Source organism: Malania oleifera, chromosome 1 (assembly GCF_029873635.1).
Source record: "Malania oleifera isolate guangnan ecotype guangnan chromosome 1, ASM2987363v1, whole genome shotgun sequence".
Classification (NCBI taxonomy): domain Eukaryota; kingdom Viridiplantae; phylum Streptophyta; class Magnoliopsida; order Santalales; family Ximeniaceae; genus Malania; species Malania oleifera.
This window is the reverse complement of record NC_080417.1, coordinates 34,696,072-34,703,728: the sequence shown is the minus strand read 5'-3', so window position 1 is coordinate 34,703,728 and position 7,657 is coordinate 34,696,072.

The window sequence follows — 7,657 nt, the reverse complement described above, 5'->3', positions numbered from 1 at the left end:
GGACCTGCAACAAAGGTTGTATGTTGGGGTAAAACACTTCTCAGTAAGGTGGAAGATATTACATTAGTGTGTGACAACATGTGTTTATTTCAATTGAAAGCAGTTACATATAACACATATTCTCAATACTGTAATATAGGAGATATTTATATTTTTCCTGCAGCAGATAATTCAGCATTGTTGCAAGCGAGAGTTCTTGAGGTTAGGGTAGGGTACAGGCCCACACATTGTACAATCCCTCCGTTCGATACTCAAACCTGTGACTTTGCCTATTTTAGTTTTTAAATCATGTATATGCATATTTAGAACACTGTCCAACCTAGAAACATCATAACTAATGCCAACACTACCCCTTGGCGCGGGTTATGCGATGATAAAGCACTGCTGAAGCCCTACCTTGCATAGGCACTTGTCAGTCTTTACCATTATTATAGTCTGACTGAACCTCCACCTGGTCCATTAATTCACCAATGGCCTTTCTTACCTAGTTGACTATCTTGATACCCACACTGAGAAAATAGATGTGTGGTTGCACTATACCTGAATATAGTAACGAAACTACGCTTAAGCTTTTTAAGGTTTTATATAACGTTGAACTTTTTAAGGCTCTCATAGTAAAAAGCTGAGGTCCCAATGTCATATATACAATGTATAATAAAACAAATTAACTTGTTTCCAATTCACACATCACCTGTATAGTTTCAGTATTTTCACAAACTCATTCATTCATACTATGGTATAAACCGGCACACACCCTCTCTATTTAACCCTTTTTACATATAAAGCTTGGTATATAACCGGCACCTGTTTTCCACATTTTTAGATAGCAAAATGGAACTCCAGTTCCCATAGTTCATATATGCGTTTAGTATATTCCATTTCATATCATATGCCACACTCGTTTGGTCAAAAATCTGCTATATATAGTATATAACTCAAAAAATAACATTTAAGCAGGAAACAAGGGGTTCAAGCATATCCTACACTAAGTTTAGTGCAAGTATCAAAGTTTTAAAAATTTTGGAGATCATATGCCAAAACCCTCATTTTTACCAAAATCGTAAAATCGGTATTTTTTACCAGTGAAATTTTGCAAATAAGTAGTCAATACGTGCATATAAACATAAACTAACTTTCTAATGATTTAGTTTTCTAAAAAGACTAATGCAAACAAATCCCCTTACCTATTTCCCCGAACCTGAAAAACTATACGACTCGAAAACAACAAGCCGAGTTGTCAGAACCTATAAACCACTGAATAGTAGTTCAACACAATCCTATTTACTACAGATCTACTAAACCAAAAACGAACTTAGACCTTTACCTCGATTTCGAGATGAAACCCAGAAATCCTCAAAAGGAAGATCTGATCCACTATAACTGTAGAGGTTTTCCCCCTGATCCATATAGCAACGTCGGATTGTGGTTTCGAGTGACAAATAGTGAAGGATTGAAGAAAGAGAGAGAGAGAGAGAGAGAGAGAGAGAGAGAGAGAGAGAGAGAGAGAGAGAGAGAGAGAGAGCTTTTGTGTTTCTTAACCATAAAGCAATGAAATAGATATTTATAATTTAGTTGACTTGGCCAGACTCATCGACGAAGTGGAGCGCTCATCGACAAGTAGAAGAAGGGCGTTCGTTGACGACGGAGTTGGCCTCGTCGATGAGCCTGAGATTCCAAAATTCCCAAAATCTCTCGATAACCACTCATCGACAATACTTTGAACCTCGCCGACAAGCCACAGAAGAGACCTCGTCAACGAGAGAAAGAGCCTCGTCGACAAGCCCTGCTATTTTCACCTTTTTAAATTCCTTCTCCTTTTCTTATTTGTTTAATTCACATTTCTCAGGTCGAGTCCTTACAACCTCCCCTCTTTATAAGAATTTCGTCCTCGAAATTTGTTAACCGTTTCTAAGCATAACCTTACCTTATAACTCAGTTCTACAGAAGAGTCGGAAGCCACCCACATAGCGGCTCTGGCCTAAGTTTATTATGTACCCTCACATATGGCAAAGGAATACCGTGGTTACAATGTGATGCTTCGGGAGATTACAATACACATACAAAACTCTCTCGAAGACCATATGTAAAATAACCTGAACCACCTATTCTACTATACATACATACATTCTTACTTACCTGTCTAACTCTAACTATCTCTGAACAACTGAGGGTGCTTCTGGTGTACATCTGACTCTAATTCCTATGAAACTTCCTCCACTGATTGATTACGCCATAATACCTTCACTAATGGTATCTCCTTAGTTCGTAACTGTTGCACCTTCTGATCTAATATCTGTATCGGAACCCCTTCGTATGCTAATGCATCATTGATCTATAGAGGCTCGTAACTCAGCACGTGTGAAGGATCTGGCACGTACTTCCTCAGCACTGATACGTGAAATACGTCGTGAACTCTAGATAGTGCTGGGGGTAATGCTACTCAATAAGTAACCAGACCTACCCTTTCCAGGATCTCAAATGGTCCAATGTACCAAGGGCATAGTTTCCCTTTCTTCCTAAATCTCATTACTCCTTTCATTGGAACAATCTTTAGAAATACCATATTTCATGCCTCGAACTCTAACTCCCGTCGACGAGTATCTGCATAACTCCTCTACCGACTCTGAGCTGCCCTAATTCTCTTTCTAATCAGATCGACCTTTGTAGAGGCCTGTTGAATTAGGTTCGGTCCTAATATCTGCCGCTCGCCTACTTGATCCCAGTACAACGGAGACCGACACCGACAACCATACAATGCCTATAACATCCTCAAAATTCTTACCATTTTTTTTTATATGTATGTCTACATTCATACCTAAGCAGAGGAAACACAAATCATATAACCATTTATATATATTTACTATACAATACCAGAATCCAATATATACAAGCCATAACCATACAAAATAAACCCCTCTAGCATCTTCTACCTCAAAAATACAAAACTCTATCATAACTCACCCTACAACCGAGGTAATCAAGTAAACTTCCTATCTGCGAGCTTAATCTGCTCGCCTAGCTGTATCAACTGAAAAATGGTAAAGTAATGGGGTGAGTCGACGCTCAGTAAGTGGAAATATGCTATTACTAGTGTGTGGCGACCGAGTCATAAAATTATAATAATAGTATTTAAAACTGCATGATTTGGAAAATCTATAAAACACATGTATAAAAGTTTAAAACATTTGTATCATCTAAGCTTTCTATCATTCATACTGCTATACCATACTATATACAATAAAAACTATAAAACTTTATACATATATATAACTGTGTTCTTTCCCTAGGACTCTCTATGTCATGATTTGACCCCTCATGACAGGGTTGTGCGGCCCGTAGGCGGGACTTAACCTGGTCGGCCCTCCAAGTAAGTCACTATACTCTACACTACCTTAGTCCGGCCAAACTGCATACTCTCCTAGGCGCGGGACTGGCTGCTACCTCGTCAAACCAGCCCCCTAAACCCAGCGAACTGAGGAGCTGCATACTCTTCGAGCACGGCTGACGGTACCCACACACTATCTGAGATATGTGGTTGCACTTTATCTATATCTAGCAACGGTATCGTGCTCTGTATTCTATATCTGTACTGTATCTGTCTGTAATATTTCAAGAGGGATATGATACTATATATATACATACTATGCTCTTTATACTGTTTTCATTATATTTCCAAAATAACCATAACATTATATTGATGTACTGTAAATAATGTAATATTTGTAGCATCTTGATGCTATAATTGTGTAATCTGCCTGTACTTTCTTTCTATATAATCTATCTGTACTTTTTTTCAATATAATCTGTCTATACTTCCTTTTTGTATAATCTCAATGTTATGGCATTTAGGAAAACATAACTTTCTATATACATTGTATACACTGTTCTGAATAACTATTTGTATATTGATATATATATATATATATATATGTAAATTATGTCTGTATAAAAGTTGCAATTATCTCACTATATCTGTATAACTTGAAATACTGAAAAACTACATTAACCTCCATATCAATATCATATACTCAAGCCACACATGCTTTAAAAATTCATATCCTGTATAATATCTGGTATACATGCATACATATATAAAATTTCTGATAACATAAGTAAATTTCCTAGCATAGCTCTATACCCACAGGGTTCCTAACTCAACATCCTGAAAACAATATGCCCCAGAACAAAAGCTCAGTATTTCTTACCTACAACATTTCTCATAACTACAAGGAAGGTATAATCTGAACAAAATACCTTACCCTGGATTTGTGAAGAATTTCAAATCAACTTTCCCCACGATTTGCTTCAGCAGACTTGCAGAGAACTTCGGCAGGAGCGTCGTGGTGGCCTCGGATCTTCAATCCGGCGAGAAATGGGGCCAAAATTGAGAAGAGAATGGGAGAGAGTCATAACAGAGAGAGAGAGAGAGAGAGAGAGAGAGAGAGAGAGAGAGAGAGAGAGAAAGGTTCTGCGCTAAATTTTGGTTAAAAATCTGAATTTAAGCTATTTATAGGACTGGATTCATAGACGAGACACGTCACCTCGTTGAAGATTTCTTCAATAATTTTGTCAAGGAACTTCCTCCCTCGTCGACGAATTTTAGATTGTCCCAAAAACCCTTCTCAGTATCTTCTCATCGATGAAACTTGTCTTCATCGACGAGTTCCCCTTATGCACTCGTCGACGAATTCCTTGTGTTCATCGATGAGGCCCTGTGTAAGAATCCCGGGTTGTTACATTCTTTCCTTCTTATAAAATTTCGTCCTCGAAATTTTCTATCTGTATCTTTATCTATACACTCCATCATCCAGTAAAGGAAAAGGGTCTACTTATTTTATTACTTGCCCTCACTTATGGTGGAGGAATACCGTGGTTACATTTATGTTCTGGGAGATTACATATATAAAACTGAAACTATCTACTCACTAAATCCATACATGTACCTGCAAAAGAAAATTATTTAACTATTATACTTTACCTAAGTACCTCTATACCTCTTGGAACAATTGCGGGTATTTCTGTCTGATCTGCTCCTCGAGCTCTCAAGAAGCTTCCTCTATGGCGTGATTTCTTCACAAAACTTTAATTGACTGTATTTCTTTAGTACGTAAAGTCTAAACCTTTTTGTCCAAAATATGTACTGGTACTTCTTCATATGCCAATGAATCCTTAAACTCTATCTCTGCATAGCTAATGATGTGGGATGGGTCTGGGACGTATTTCCTTAACATGGCAACATGAAACACGTCATGAATTCGAGCCAAAGCTGGCGAAAAAGCTAGCCTATAGGCAACTGACCCTATTCTCTCAAGTATCTCAAAAGGACCAATATACCTAGGGCTCAACTTGCCTTTCTTTTCAAATCTCATAACTCCTTTCAGAGGAGTTATCTTCAAAAATACTCGATCTCCCACATCAAATTCCAACTCTCGGCGGTGAGTGTCTATGTAGCTTTTTTGCTGACTCTGTGCGATACTGATTCTTTCTCTAATTAATTGGACTTTGTCGGACGCCTGTTGTATTATCTCGGGACCCAAAACTCACCTTTCACCTACTTCATCCTAACAAAGAGAAGAACGACATCTCCTACCATATAATGCCTCGTAAGGTGCCATGGCAATACTAGCCTGATAGCTATTATTGTAAGCAAAATCAACAAAAGGGCATAAACTAAATCCAAATGCCTCCAAAATAAGGCACAAAAGCACGAAGCATATCCTCTAGTGTTTAAATTTTTCTCTCAGTCTGACTATCTGTCTGGGGATGGAAAGCAGTGCTAAGAGCTAACTGTGTACCCATAGCCTCCTGAAAACTTTTCCAGAATTGTGAAGTAAACCGAGGATCTCGATCGTAAACTATGGATACCGGCACACCATGGACGCGAACTATCTCCTGAATATATATATCTCTACCAATCTGGCCATGGAATAGCCGATTTTAATAAGGATGAAATGAGCGGTTTTTGTCAGATGATCAACAACCACCCAAATTGCATTCAGTCCCTGTCGCACTGGTGGTAACCACGTAACGAAGTCCATCAAAATGTGGTCTCATTTCCATTCTGGAATGAACAGTGGCTGCAACTATCCTGTCGGTCTCTAGTGCTCAGCTTTGACCTACAAACACGTCAATGATTATGCGCCGAAACTGCGTAATTGAACATTTAACCTGAGTTTTATGATTTATATTTTTAATTAAATGTCAAAAATTATCCAACATTTTAATAAAGTGCCAAAATTATCATTCTTGACATTTATTGCACTATTTATGAGAATTTGGTAATTTTTTGTCGCAGGAAAATTCCCGGGAATCAAAATCGACACCTGTTCGTATTTCATGCATAACTTTTCCGTCCGAGCTCCGATTGAGACGATTCAAATTTTTGGAGAAATAGGAAAGAATCATATACAACTTTTGTGTTTTGAGTTTTGTGAGATACGGGCTCCAGAAGAGCAGAATTTTGACGAACCGAGAACAAATAAAAAAATATATATATATATATTTGAATGGGTTATTGATGTGACCCGGCCATGCATGGCCGGGTCGGGGGTTTTTTCTCTGGGTCCTAGGGCACCACCCTTTTCCTTTAAATCCTTTTCTTCCCTATGGGGAGACACGGCCATCCTCTCTTCTCCTTCTTCTTTCTCTGTTTTTTTTCCCTTAAGCTTTTCTATTCCATCTTCCTTTCTCCTATCCTTTCTTCTTCATCTTCTTCTTCTTCTCTTTGTCTACCTTGCTTATTCTCGTTCTCTCTCTGTATTCCCTTGGTTGCTCTTTCCCCCTTTCATTCTCTCATACTCACTCAGCCCTATTCCTCTCAGTTACTCACCCGCAAGCACCAACACCCTCCTCTGTTCACGCCTACAAGCACAGAAATTTCAGAATCTTGAAGACCCGAGAGCCTCACTTCTGCCTTCAGGTTGCTCCAGAACCAGCACACCAGCAGCGTCCCTGTTCCAGCCACTCCAGCAACACAGCAGCGCTTCTCCTCTCGGCCACTCCTCGACAGCTCAGACCCGAAGCCACAGCAGTTCTCTGCTGTCCAAAAAACAGCAGCATAGCAGTTCTCTGCTGTCCAGAAAACAGCACCACAGCAGTTCTCTGCTGTCCAAAAACAGCAACACAGCAGTTCTCTGCTGTCCTTCTCCAATCTTCCAGAAGAATACCACCACAGAACACAGCTGCACAGCTCCAACACAGCAGCCCCGTGAGCCTCCACAATCGACCAACGGACGTGCTCTGTTTTTCTCTCTTTCTCTCCTTCTCTATTCTTTTCTTTTACTTTATTTTATTTGGGTATTATGTTTTTGCTTTTTTTTTTAAGGTTAAGTGATCTATATTTAAATGCGTATTTAGTATCATTCAAGTGACTATTGTTATTTTTTTTATTGAAGTTTTTGGAATGATGTAATTTTAAATTGCTGCAACTTGTTTATTTATTTAGTGATAGATTTAATTAATGCTTAGTTTATTTAATTAATCTAGTGAAGTTTGGTTTAGTTCCAGTATAAAATAAAAAAATAAAAAAAATAACATACAAAGTTCGTGTTTTTATTGTGTCCCGTTATCGTTTAGGTTGATTGATAATTTAATTTTAGTTCGCGTTCTTGATTCGTGTTAAAAGTTCAGTTTTTAATCTGTGTTTAAATCTGATTGA